This window comes from Schistocerca gregaria, chromosome 11, assembly GCF_023897955.1.
Source record: "Schistocerca gregaria isolate iqSchGreg1 chromosome 11, iqSchGreg1.2, whole genome shotgun sequence".
In the NCBI taxonomy this organism is placed as follows: domain Eukaryota; kingdom Metazoa; phylum Arthropoda; class Insecta; order Orthoptera; family Acrididae; genus Schistocerca; species Schistocerca gregaria.
Genome location: NC_064930.1, coordinates 60877014 through 60891238, shown reverse-complemented (window position 1 = coordinate 60891238; position 14225 = coordinate 60877014).

The following is a 14225-nucleotide window of genomic DNA, read 5'->3' as shown; positions in this document are numbered from 1 at the left end:
GTTCTTTAAGTTTTAAAAGCAACTGAAACTAGAATGGTGAGAAGTCGTGCATGTATGGACGATGATCAACGTCAGCGAACCCACGGTGTCCAATTGTTGTAGATGCTGGAGCCCTCGACTGTGATTAGGCATTGTCATGCTGAAGAAGAGTGTGCTCCGTGCGTGGACTAACAATTTGAACCTGTGCTCTGGCTTTTCTGAGGGTCGCGCAGTAATCTTCTAGAGTTTACAGTGGTGCCTTTAGGTACAAATTCCAAACGTGCCACACCCAGAACATCCCATTACACCATGAGTGTGAATTTGGCTACTGAAGGCAGGGTCTTGAGTTTTTTGGTGTCGGACACCCTCCATATACACCGGTTCCCGTCAGATCACCGAAGTTAAGCGCTGTTGGGTGTAGCTGGCACTTGGATGGGCGACCGAACAGGCCGCCATGCGCCGTTGCCATTTTTCGGGGTGCACGCCAATTGAGGAGCTACTCGACCGAACTGTAGTGGTTTCGGTCGCAGAAAACCATCTTAACGACTGGGAGAGCAGCGTGTTGACCACATGCCCCTCCTATCAGCACCCTCAACAGAGGATGACACGGCGGTCGAATGGTCCCGATGGCCTGCTACTGGCCTGACGACGGATTCCATCCTCTGTGGCCAAACTCCATTGATGATATTACGAAATAATAAGCAACCAGTTGCATAAAAGCAATTTAATTTCTTCGCCCGTTTCGGGCACTTAATGGCCCTCTGCAGTAGGTACTACCTGTCGCATTATTTGATAGTGTCCACAATAAGATGCATGCAGCAAAATGCCATTGTCATGTGGTTCATGTCTGTGCAAAATTGCGAGTGCTATTCGGAAAGTAAGGTTCGACTGGGAGAGAAATGAAAACCAAAGTGAAAAGCCAATGGAGGTCTGCACGTGTGTGTTGGCCAGTTGTCTAGTACGCTTGTCGATGGAGGCTCTGTAATGGTGTGGGGTGTATGTAGTTGGACTGTAGTGGGACCCTTGATACATCTAGACATGGCTCTGACAGGTTACACGTACGTAAGCATCCTGTCTGATCGCCTGCATCCATTCGTGTCTATTGTGTATTCTGACGGGCTTGGGCAATTCCAGCAGGACAAAGCGACACCCCACACACGCAGTGGCTACAGGAACACTGTTGTGAGTTTAAACACTTCCACTGGCCACCAAACTCCCCAGAAGTGAATATTATTGAGCGTATCTCGGGTGCCTTGCAACGTGCTGTTCGGAAGAGATCTCCACCCCCTCGTACTCTTACGGATTTATGGATATCACTGCAGGATTTGTGTTGTCAGTTCCCTCCAGCACTTCTTCAGACATTAGTTGAGTTCATGGCACGTCGTGTTGTGGCACTTCTGCCTGCTTCTGGGGGCCCTACACGATATTAGGCGGGTGTACCAGTTTATTTGGCTATTCGGTGTAATATTCACTAACCTAGCAGCGATTACGTTTTCTGTAGCCCGGTCATATACCTGCCCTGTTACAAATGAGTAAAGCATCTCCACTGGAAAAGCTGCAGTAGAGTCAGTAGCATTACACGAGTTGTTGCACGTTTTGTTGCTACCAAGTTAGCTCAGCTATTCAACGGCGAATAGTTTGTCAGTGGAAATTTCAATCTATTGTCAGTTGTTTGATATAAAACACCACGAAGTACGTGCTAACGTGAAGCAGCAGTTTCGACACACTCACACGCAATCACAGTCAGTCATCGCAGCCAGCTAATGATATCTAACTGAGCCGTACACTAGAAGAATCACCAAACGCATCACGAATGACAGAATGGACCCGCCAAGGTAGCTGAGAACACGAACGCACTGCTTCCTGGAGTTGGGTAAACGCGCTGGCCCTGCATCGATTAGCGACGAGGGCCGGTGTGCTGGCCAGCCTGGATGTGGGTTTTAGGCGGTTTTCCACATCCCCCTAGATGAATACTGGGCTGGTCTCCACATCTCACCTCAGTTACACGCGTCACAGACATTTGCGACATGTTCGCACTATCTCATGATTTACACTAGAGGCAGACAGCTGGGGTACACTGATTCCATCCCGGGGGGGTTCGGGGTGGCGACAGGGAGAGCAGCCAGCGACCCCTAAAAACTAACCATGCCAAATCCGTTCTAACCACGCTGACCCTACGATCACTGCAGGACTGAGGCGCAAGCAATAGAATTACCCGTAACAGAACGCTCGGTCAAATGTTGCACAATTTGCGGTCACGGCTTTTATAATGAACAACGCAAAATTTGGTTATTCAAAAGTCACAACTGGCATATTAAAGTCGGAATTTCACTGGTTCGTTTTTCTCACACATTTGCATCCAATCCAGGGTCAGGTTCTAATAATTAGTCTGCAAAATTATCACATTGTGTTCAGAGCTCCTTACACCCACGTCCGAACAAATTGATGGCTGAACTCCGAGCTGACTCTTTAGAGTTCATAAAGCTGTTCTTTAGCTCACAGCCGGCCGGAGTGGCCGCTTGGTTCTAGGCGCTACAGTCTGGAACCGAGCGACCGCTACGGACGCAGGTTCGAATCCTGCATCGGGCATGAATGTGTGTGATGTCCTTAGGTTAGTTACGTTTAATTAGATATAAATTCTAGGCGAATGATGACCTCAGAAGTTAAGTTGCATAGTGCTCAGAGCCATTTGAACCATTTTTTAGCTCACAAAATAGGCGCGAACATATTGTTCCCTGGTTGGATGCTACACATAGGTGCGATATTAATATTAAACCGCGCAAATTCGTGTCTTTCACATTCGACTAATCACAACTTGATAGCTTTTATGAAAAATTTGCTAAATTAGAAAATTTAGAAACTCGACAAACATCAAAATAACTCTCCCATTAAATAACAGAATTTTCGTAAAAAGTTTCTTGTTACCCAGTCCGACAAACTGGCTGCTTTAGCATTACAAAATTCGCCTGAGAGCATATTCACTTTTTTGTACAGTAACAGCTGTCAAGATATCGGCTACTCAGTTGAGGGACATACAATTCTTGATTCCACATCATACGGTCGCAGGTTCGAATCCCGCCTCGGGCATGGATGTGTGTGATGTCCTTAGGTTAGTTAGGTTTAAGTAGTTCTAAGTTCGAGGGGACTGATGCCCTCAGAAGTTAAGTCCCATAATGCTCAGAGCCATTTGAACCATTTTTCTTACGATGCTGATACTTTTCGGCCTCAGTCGTAACTACTTGCAGCTAGCCAGTGGGTCAGAGGGCATCCGTCACGCGATAACCGCGACTCACCGTCTGATGATGGTGTGTTCGCTACCGTCTCTTACTTAACACAGGCGCGATGTGACGTCCTACGACTCATCGGGGACCAGTAAACTAGACGATGTAATAGAGCTTGCATCAATGTAGATAATTTCCTTTTTGAGTAGAAAAGTGCAAGTTAATTTAAGTATTCACAAAATATCTACTACACTGCTAACGATTAAAATTGCTACACCAAGAAGAAATGCAGATGGTAAACGGGTATTCATCGGACAAATATACTATACTAGAACTGACATGTGATTACATTTTTACGCCATTTGAGTGCATAGATCCTGAGAAATCAGTACCCAGAACGACCACCTCTGGCCTAAATAACGGCCTCGATACGCCTGGGCATTGAGCCAAACAGAGCTCGGATGGCGTGTACAGGTACAGCTGCCCATGCAGCTTCAACACGATACCACAGTTCATCAAGAGTAGTGACTGGCGTATTGTGACGAGCCAGTTGTACGGCCACCACTGACCAGACGTTTTCAGTTGGTGAGAGCTCTGGAGGGCATCAGTCGAACATTTTCTGTATCCAGAAAGGCCCGTACAGGACCTGCAACATGCGGTCGTGCATTATCCTGCTGAAATGTAGGGTTTCGCAGGGATCGAATGAAGGGCAGAGCCACGGGTCGTAACACATCTGAAATATACCTGTGGTATCTGCACCTCTCCCACAGTATTATCCTTCCCTTATCGGTCGCCCTAGTGGTCTCCTTCCTTCTGCTTCTCCATCCATCACTGCCTTCAATACCACATTCTTCCCTCTTCTCCTCACCTCCCCGTACCACATCAGTCTTTTACTTTTCACAATTTCTACGACATCAGGTATTGTGTATAACTGCCTTACTTGTTTCTATTTCCTTATCCTTGTCCGCAGTACTTTACTTACAAAAGTGATGAGTTTTTTCTCTTTGTTTTCATTATCCAAATCTACATCTACATCTATATACATACTCCGCAATCCACCATACGGTGCGTGGCGGAGGGTACCTCCAACCACAACTAGCATCTTCTCTCCTTGTTACACTCCCGAACAGAACGAGGGAAAAATGACTGCCTATGTGCCACTGTACAAGCGCTAATCTCTCTTATCTTATATTTGTGGTCTTTCCTCGAAATATATAATTTACGTAGCACACTACTGGTTTGAAGATGGTCTGATATGTTGTTATTTTTGCCTGCCAAAATATTAACTTAGATCTTATGACGTTATGAATGGCTCCTAGACACCTTCCCCCACCTTGAATTCTCGTTACGATCTCTTCTTCTACAAGGTTTCACTGACTGATGTTGACACCGAGGTACACGAATGTGTGGTTCTAGGCGCTGAGTCCGGAGCCGCGCGACTGCTATGGTCGCAGGTTCGGATCCTGCCTCGGGCATGGATGTGTGTGATGTCCTTAGGTTAGTTAGGTTTAAGTAGTTCTAAGTTCTAGGGGACTCATGACCACAGATGTGCTCAGAGCCATTTGATTTTACGTGAATGTGTCTGCCTTCTATACTGTTAACTTCCTGATGGTTTTGTCCTGACTGAGCTCTTCTTCCTATTACCACAAACTATGTTTTATTTATGCTTAGACCTATTTCCGTAGATTTTTCCATCAGTACAGTTCCCATTTTCTCCACGTTTTCCAAGCTCTTTCCTGTCACCACCCTGTAGCGTCTCCTGCACATTCTTGCTCTACTCTCCTCAGGGTGTTGTCTAGTGATAAATATCAGGGTTGCTGACATAGTATCTCCCTGTCTAACTCCTGTTTCTACCTCAAATGTTCCTGACAACTCCCCCTGTACTTTCACTCTACACTTTGATTCCGTTACACACATTTCAGTTAGCTTCATCAGGTTGTCCGGTATATCCCACACTCTGCCACTGTGCTCCTCCACATCTCCTCTCTAATTATGTTGTCACATGCTTTGTTCAAGTCTATAAACACACAGAAAGTTGGCTGCTTCATCGGTTGATTTGGAGGAGGGGACTAAACAGCGAGGTCATTGATCCTATCGGATTAGGGAAAGACGATGAAGGATATCAGCCGTGCCCGTTCAAAGAAACCATCCTTGTATTACCCTGAAGTGATTTAGGGAAATCATGGACAACCTAAATCAGGATTTCCAGATGCAGCTGTCGTCCGCCCGAGTGTGAGTCCAGTGTGCCATCTCACTCGGTCATACAGAAACTATCCTGATCGTGCTCCCAATTCTTATCCACTATTTGTCTTATTGTGTATATTTGGTTAGTTGTTGACCTACCCTTTGTGAAGCCCACTTGTGCTGTGTCTAACACACCATTTGATCAAAAGCATCCGGACACCTGGCTGAAAACGACTTTGAAGTTCGTGGTGTCCTCCATCGGTAATGCTGGAATTCAGTATGGTGTTGGCCCACACTTAGCCTTGATGACAGCTTCCACTCTCGCAGGCATACGTTCAGTCAGGTGGTGGAAGGGTTCTTGGGGAGTGGCAGCCCATTCCTCACGGAGTGCTGCACTGGGGAGAGGTATCGATGTCGGTTTGTGAGGCCTGGCACGAAGTCGGCGTTCCAAAACATCCCAAAGGTGTTCTACAGGATTCATGTCAGGTCTCTGTGCAGGCCAGTCCATTACAGGGATGTTATTGTCGTGTAACTACTCCATCACAGGCCGTGCATCATGAACAGGTGCTTGATCGTGTTGACAGATGCAGTCGCCATCCCCGAATTGCTCTTCAACAGTGCGAAGCAAGAAGGTGCTTAAAAGATCAATGTAGGCCTGTGGTGTGATAGTGCCACGCTGGGGTGCAAGCCACCTCCATGAAAAACACGACCACACCATAACATCACCTCCACTGAATTTTACTACACATGCTGGCAGATGACATTCACCGGGCATTCGCCACACCCACACCCTGCCATCGGATCTCCACTTTGTGTACCGTGGCTCGTCACTCCAGACAACGTTTTTCCACTGTACAATCGTCCAGTGTTTACGCTCCTTACACCAATCGAGGCGTCGGTTGGCATTTACCGGCGTGGTGTGTAGCTTATGAGCAGCCGCTCGACAATGAGATCCAAGTTTCCTCACCTCCCGCCTAACTGTCATGGTACTCGCAGTGGATCCTGGTGCAGTTTGGAATTCCTGTGTGACGGTCTGGATAGATGTCCGCGTATTACACAATGATCGTCTTCAACTGTCGGCAGTCTCTGTCAGTCAACAGACGAGGTCGACCTGTACGCTTTTGTGCTGTACGTGTCCCTTCACGTTTCCACTTCACTATCACATCGGAAACAGTGGGCCTAGGGATTTTTAGGAGTGTTGAAATCTCACATACATACGTATGATACAAAGGACACCCAATCACCTGACCACATTCGAAGTCCGTAAGTTCCGCGGAGGGCCCCAATCTGCTCTCTCACGATGTTTAATGACTACTGAGGTCACTGATATGGAGTACCTGGCAGTAGGGGGCAACAGATTACCCCTCATGTGATTAAAGTATACCTTTGGGGGCGTCCGGATACTTTTGATCACATAGTGTATTTCTTCAAGTATCGCTTGAGTCTGTTCAGTATAATTCTTGATAATATTTTACAATACATGCATTGCAGAGACACCACTGTATTGTTCTGTGTCAACATTTCGTTTCACTTCTTGTAGATGGCATTATTTCTTTCCTGGTGTAACAAGAGAATTGATAAATCTGATCAGGTGACACGTGTGCACCGACAGCCGTTGCAGTCGTGACTGTCATCGGGTGAACAGGGCGAGGGCAACAGGTGCGGATCGTCGGCTGCAGAGCTCCACATTGGACTACGCGTGCTGCGAAACACTGGCGCCTGCAGCACAACTGAGCCCCAGTGTGAGGTCTGAGACTGACCTCCATCAGCCCTGCACCACAGAGTGGGCGAGCCTCTGACCTGCAAGCTCTGTGCTGTCATGGGGAGCACTCGTCCAGCGCCTCGCCTCCCTCTCTCGGGTTTGCGTCCTCCACTGCCCACAGACTGTCGCGACAGCAGCACGATAACAGCGGACCAGGTTCGCTGTCTCCGACATACTAGTTCCCATGCACGTGGGTCACAGCAGTCTGCCCCTCATCAAAGTCCCTTACGTCTGTGGATTCCCCATTAGCAGCCCTTACCACAGCTTGAACAATTTCCCATTCATCTCTACTCCGCTTACATAATTCTGTTGTTGTTGTTGTGGTCTTCAGTCCTGAGACTGGTTTGATGCAGCTCTCCATGCTACTCTATCCTGTGCAAGCTTCTTCATCTCCCAGTACCTACTGCAGCATACATCCTTCTGAATCTGCTTAGTGTATTCATGCCTTGGTCTCCCTCTACGATTTTTACCCTTCACGTTGCCGTCCAATACTAAATTGGTGATCCCTTGATGCCTCAGAACATGTCCTACCAACCAATCCCTTCTTCTAGTCAAGTTGTGCCACAAACTCCTCTATTCTATTCAATACCTCCTCATTAGTTATGTGATCTACCCATCTAATCTTCAGCATTCTTCTGTAGCACCACATTTCGAAAGCTTCTATTCTCTTCTTCTCTAAACTATTTATCGTCCACGTTTCACTTCCACACTTGACTACACTCCATACAAATACTTTCAGAAACGACTTCATCACACTTAAATCTATACTCGATGTTAACAAATTTCTTTTCTTCATAAACGCTTTCCTTGCCATTGCCACTCTACATTTTATATCCCCTCCACTTCGACCATCATCAGTTATTTTGCTCCCAAAATAGCAAAACTCATTTACTTCTTTAAGCGTCTCATTACCTAATCTAATTCCCTCAGCATCATCCAACTTAATTCGACTACATTCCTTTATCTTCGTTTTGCTTCTGTTGATCTTCATCTTATATACTCCTTTCAAGACACTATTCCGTTCAACTGCTCTTGCAAGTCCTTTGCTGTCTCTGACAGAATTACAATGTCATCGGTGAACCTCAAAGTATATATTTCTTCCCCATATATTTGAATACCTACTCCAAACTTTTCTTTTGTTTGCTTTATTGCTTGCTCAATATACAGATTGAATAACATTGGGGATAGGCTGCAACCCTGTCTCACTCCCTTCCCAACCACTGCTTCCCTTTCATACCTCTCGACTCTTATAACTGCCATCTTCTTTCTCTACAAATTGTAAATAGCCTTTCGCTCCCTGTATTTTACCCCTGCCACCTTTAGAATTTGAAAGAGAGTATTCCAGTCAACATCATCAAAAGCTTTCTTTAAGTCTACAAATGCTAGAAACGTAGGTTTGCCTTTCCTTAATCTTTCCTGATAAGGTAAGGAATGAGGAGGTTCTACGCAGAATCGGAGAGGAAAGGAATATGTGGAAAACTGATAAGGAGAAAGGACACAATGATAGGACATCTGCTAAGACATGAGAGAATGACTTCCATGGTACTAGAGGGAGCTGTAGTGGGCAAAAACTGTAGAGGAAGACAGAGATTGGAATGCGTCAAGCAAACAGTTGAGGACGTAGGTTGCAAGTGCTACTCTCAGATGAAGAGGTTAGTACAGGAAAGGAATTCGTGGCGGGCCGCATCAAGTCAGTCAGTAGACTGCTGACAAAAAAAAAAAAAAAAAAAAAAAAAAAAAAACTTTCCTCTAAGATAAGTCATAGGGTCAGTAATGCCTCACTTGTTCCAACATTTCTATGGAGTTTTGTCAGTACTGGCTCTCCAAAGGCCGTCAGTAGCTCTAATGGAATGTTGTCTACTCCCGGGGCCTTGTTTCGACGCAGGTCTTTCAGTGTTCTGTCAAACTCTTCATGCAGTATCGTATCTCCCACTTCATCTTCATCTACATTCTCTTCCATTTCCATAATATTGTCCTCAAGAGTACATCGCCCCTGTATAGACCCTCTATATACTCCTTCCACCTTTCTGCTTTCCCTTCTTTGCGTAGAACTGGGTTTCCGCCTTAGCTCTTGATATTCATGCAAGTGGTTCTCCTTTCTCCAAAGGTCTCTTTAATTTTCCTGTAGGTAGTATCTATCTTACCCCTAGTGAGATAAGCCTCTACATCTTTACATTTGTCCTCTAGCCATCCCTGTTTAGCCATTTTGCACTTCCTGTCGATCGCATTTTTGAGACGTTTGTATTCCCTTTTGCCTGTTTCATTTACTGCATTTTTTATATTTTCTCCTTTCATCAATTAAATTCAATATTTCTTCTGCTACCTAAGGGTTTCTAGTAGCCCTCGTCTTTTTACCTATTTGATCCTCTGCTGCCTTCACTATTTCACCCCTCAACGCTACCCATTCTTCTTCTACTGTATTTCTTTCCCCCATTCCTGTCAGTTGTTCCCTTATGCTCTCCCTGAAACTCTGTACAACCTCTTGTTCTTTCAGTTTATCCAGGTCCCATCTCCTTAAATTCCCATCTTTTTGCAGTTTCTTCAGTTTTAATCTACTGTTCATAACCAATAGATTGTGGTCAAAGTCCACATCTGCCCCTGGAAATGTCATAAAATTTAAAACCTGGTTTCTAAATCTGTGTTAGTGCATCACATGTTCGCTACGTTACCAGATGGCGTCCAGTTCCACAGTGGTCGTAATGTTTTCGGCTCACCACCCTGCTGTCTACATAATATTTTCAAGATCAATCACTTGGCTAGACAAATTTATTTTTTTCTATAAATGCAGTTACTACAGTCTCTTCGAAGGGGAACTCACCATCATACCCGCCTCAGATTTAGCGATAAAAAGCTCCAATATGTTCAACAACAGAACAGCGATCGAGCATGAAAACTGGAAGAAAGTGTACTGAACTGTGAAAAGAAGCAGAATAAAAACAGTGAACTGTCCAAGCATAAGATGTGCAACATCAGGCAAACTGCAAGAATCACGTAGTTGTGGTTGTCTGGTCTAGGCTGCAAAGAGGGAGATCTGTGATCCATATTCAAATCTCACTCATGCACATTTTTTTTCATGAAAAGTTACGAACTTTCCATCTGGTTATAGACATATCTGTTCTCCTTGTGTAGTCTTGGCAGCTGTCATACTATACATTGGTTATAGGATATGGGTCATCTGGTATGAATATATTAACTGTTGTAAGTACCGGGTGATCAAAAAGTCAGTATACATTCGAAAACTTAATAAACCACGGAGTAATATAGATAGAGAGTTAAAAATTGACACACATGCTTGGAATGAATTGGGCTTTTATTAGAACGAAAATGCAGGATGGTGATCCACCCCATATTGCTAGACGTGTGAAAGATCTCTTGCGCGCATCATTTGGTGATGATCGTGTGCTCAGGTGCCACTTTCGCCATGCTTGGCCTCCCAGGTCCCCAGACCTCAGTCCGTGCGATTAATGGCTTTGGGGTTACCTGAAGTCGCAAGTGTATCGTGATCGACCGACATCTCTAGGTATGCCCGCATCTCGTGGTCGTGCGGTAGCATTCTCCTTCCCGCGCCCGGGTTCCCGAGTTCGATTCCCGGCAGGGTCAGGGATTTTCTCTGCCTCGTGATGGCTAAGTGTTGTGTGCTGTCCTTAGCTTAGTTAGGTTTAAATAGTTCTAAGTTCTAGGGGACTGATGACCATAGATGTTAAGTCCCATAGTGCTCGGAGCCATTTGAACCATTTTTTTCTCTAGGTATGCTGAAAGACAACATCCGACGCCAATGCCTCACCGTAACTCCGGACATGTTTTACAGTGCTGTTCACAACATTATTCCTCGACTACAGCTATTGCTGAGGAATGATGGTGGGCATATTGAGCATTTCCTGTAAAGAACATCATCTTTGCTTTTGTTACCTAATTATTGCCATTCTGATCAGATCAAGCGCCATCTGTCGGACCTTTTTTGAACTCTTGTATTTTTTGGTTCTAAGAGAACCCCGTGTCATTCCAGGCATTTGTGTCAATTTGTAGCTCTGTATATACATTATTCCGTGATTTGTTCAGTTTTCAAATTTATACTGACTTTTTGATAAACCGGTAGATGTGCTTGAGGTGATGTACGCTGGCGCCAGAACACCGTGTGGAATAGAGGTTACGAGATTATCAGTAGAGGCCAACGGCAAGACTCGCTGGAAATGCGCCGCCAACACCCTCTCAGCCGCCAGTATTTAGGATCGCCGCCGTGGGCCAGTCAATTTAGCCAGTTCATTCGAGCTTGTTGGATCAGTTTGTTCGAGTCTGTACACTGTGGAATTCTAGTCTCTCACCAAGACGGAGCCGCAGACTTAGCCTCCAGCATATTGTGAGCGTAGCGGACCTCAACGGCATTGAGGCTACGTTGACTACACAGAAGAGAGCTTGTGCCGCAGCACATGGAACCTTAAGTTAAGCAGCTCTTTTTTTATGGATAACGAACCCAGTTACTAACTACGTGCAGTTTCTGTTATAGAACGAGGCCACCGGCCACCGACCACCATCCTTTCCTTGCTTTCCACGGTACAGCTCTACAGAGACAATGAGACGACATAAATGCGGCTAAGGAAAATACAGCAGCGGCGAATAGCGAGAGCAGGCGACGTGCCACACAGACCTCTCACACAACAGAAAACAGCTAAGAAATGGGTGTGAACTATGTTACAACAAAGGAATTCGAGAGTCAAACCTTCCAAAATGGAACGCAAGAGTTGTAACGTGTGGTAGTTGGGTAGAACAAACAGGAGGTACGTACATCTGGCTGTCCCTTCCTCACACTTCACTGTTGCGAACAGAAATTAAACTGCAACACAGGCACAGATCTGAACTCAGCGGACAGACACACCCATGGCCAGATGGATGGACAGTTCACACATCTTCTCCTTCGCCATCCAACAACATAACCACGAATTCATTGTGTTTGCTCGAAGTTTTACGTCTCGAGTATGGACCGTTCTCTGTCGTGATTTTGCTTATTCATTTTTTTATTTTTAATACTGTTAAGTACCCTTCCTTCCTGTTTTCATTCCCCATCTGTGTTGAGGTTTTGACGCGCTATCCACTGGGACGTTTCACCACTAGATCTCAAGGGGTTGCGATGGGGAGTTCCCCTTGTTAGTTGCCAATTCAGTATTAAAGAAGAGCAACACCAACACTCCGTCTTCAGGCCAGAAGTGGCCCATTGCGACCATCCGACCGCCGTGTCATCCTCATCTGAGGATGTGGATAGGGGCGTGGGGTCAGCACGCCGGTCTCCTGACAATGGTTTTCTTTGATCGGAGCCGCTACTGTTCGGTCGAGTAGCTCCTCAGTTGGCATCACGAGGCTCAGGGCACCCCGAAAAGTGGCAACAGCGCATGGCGGCCATGATGGTCACTCACCCAAGTGCCGGCCACGCCCGACAGCGCTTAACTTCGGTGATGTGACGGGAACCGGTGTATCCACTGCGGCAAGGCCGTTAAAGAAGAGCAAGCCTGCCGATTTTTGCATGAAGATGGTATCTGTTCTTCCGAACATGTCAGAAACAACAGGTACCATCGTCATGCACTGAAGGCTAACCGACCATTCTTCTGTGCTGGATGCACACACATTGCCCAAACTCTTATGGGACTCTGTAAGATTGTCTGTCGTGAGTAATGAGTGTAATGGGCTGGGGCACTAGGAATGCAGTGTGTGGACATTAAGTTGGGAATGTATGGGTCTCACGGGGACCGTGCATGGGATAAATCCCTGCAGTCGCTCTACCGCCTGTGCCCTCGGTGGCTGAGATGGATAGAGGGTCTGCCATGTAAGCAGGAGATCATCGGTCTAGAAGACGTTCGAAGCAATTGATCGGCGTTTTAGGGAGCACGGAATATTCCAGCCTATGACTCGCGACTGGAGAAGACCTAGATCGACGAGGACACCTGCAATGGACGACGCAATTCTTCGTCCAGTTGGCGATAACTGTAATGTCAGCGTCAGAGAAGTTGCTGCTGTACAAGGTAACGTTGACCACGTCACTGTATGGAGAGTGTTACGGGAGAACCAGTTGTTTCCGTACCGTGTACAGCGTGTGCAGGCACTATCAGCAGCTGATTGGCCTCCACGGGTACACTTCTGCGAATGGTTCATCTGACAATGTGTCAATCCTCATTTCAGTGCAAATGTTCTCTTTACAGATGAGGCTTCATTCCAACGTGATCAAATTATAAATTTTCACAATCGACATGTGTGGGCTGACGAGAATCCGCACGCAATTGTGCAGTCACGTCATCAACACAGATTTTCTGTGAACGTTTGGGCAGGCATTGTTGGTGATGTCTCGATTGGGCCCCATGTTCTTCTACCTACGCTCAATGTAGCACGATTTCATACGGGATACTCTACCTGTGCTGCTAGAACACGTGCCTTTACAAGTAGGACGCAATATGTGGTACATGCTCGATGGAGCTCCTGCATATTTCAGTCCAAGTGTTCGTACGCTTCTCGACAACAGATTCGGTGAGCGATGGATTGGTAGAGGCGGACCAATTCCATGGCCTCCACGCTCTCCTGACCTCAACCCTCTTGACTTTCATTTATGGGGGCATTTGAAAGCTCTACACAACCCCGGTACCAAATGTAGAGACTCTTCGTCCTCGTATTGTGGACGGCTGTGATACAATACGCCATTCTCCAGGGCTGCATCTGTGCATCAGCATTTCCGTGCGACGGAGGGTGGATGCATGTATCCTCGCTAACGGAGGACATTTTGAACATTTCCTGTAACAAAGTGTTTGAAGTCACGCTGGTACGTTCTGTTGCTGTGTGTTTCCATTCCACGATTAAAGTGATTTGAAGAGCAGTAATAAAATGGGCTCTAACATGGAATGTAAGCGTTTCCGGACACATGTCCACATAACATATTTTCTTTCTTTGTGTGTCAGGAATGTTTCCTGAAAGTTTGGCCGTACCTTTTTGTAACACCCTGTATACGTGCACGCACATTATTGTTTCCGGATGAGACATTTTACCCCAAGACTCGAACCAACTCCGTCACCTGGATACGTGGTCATGCGGTCCATTACCTC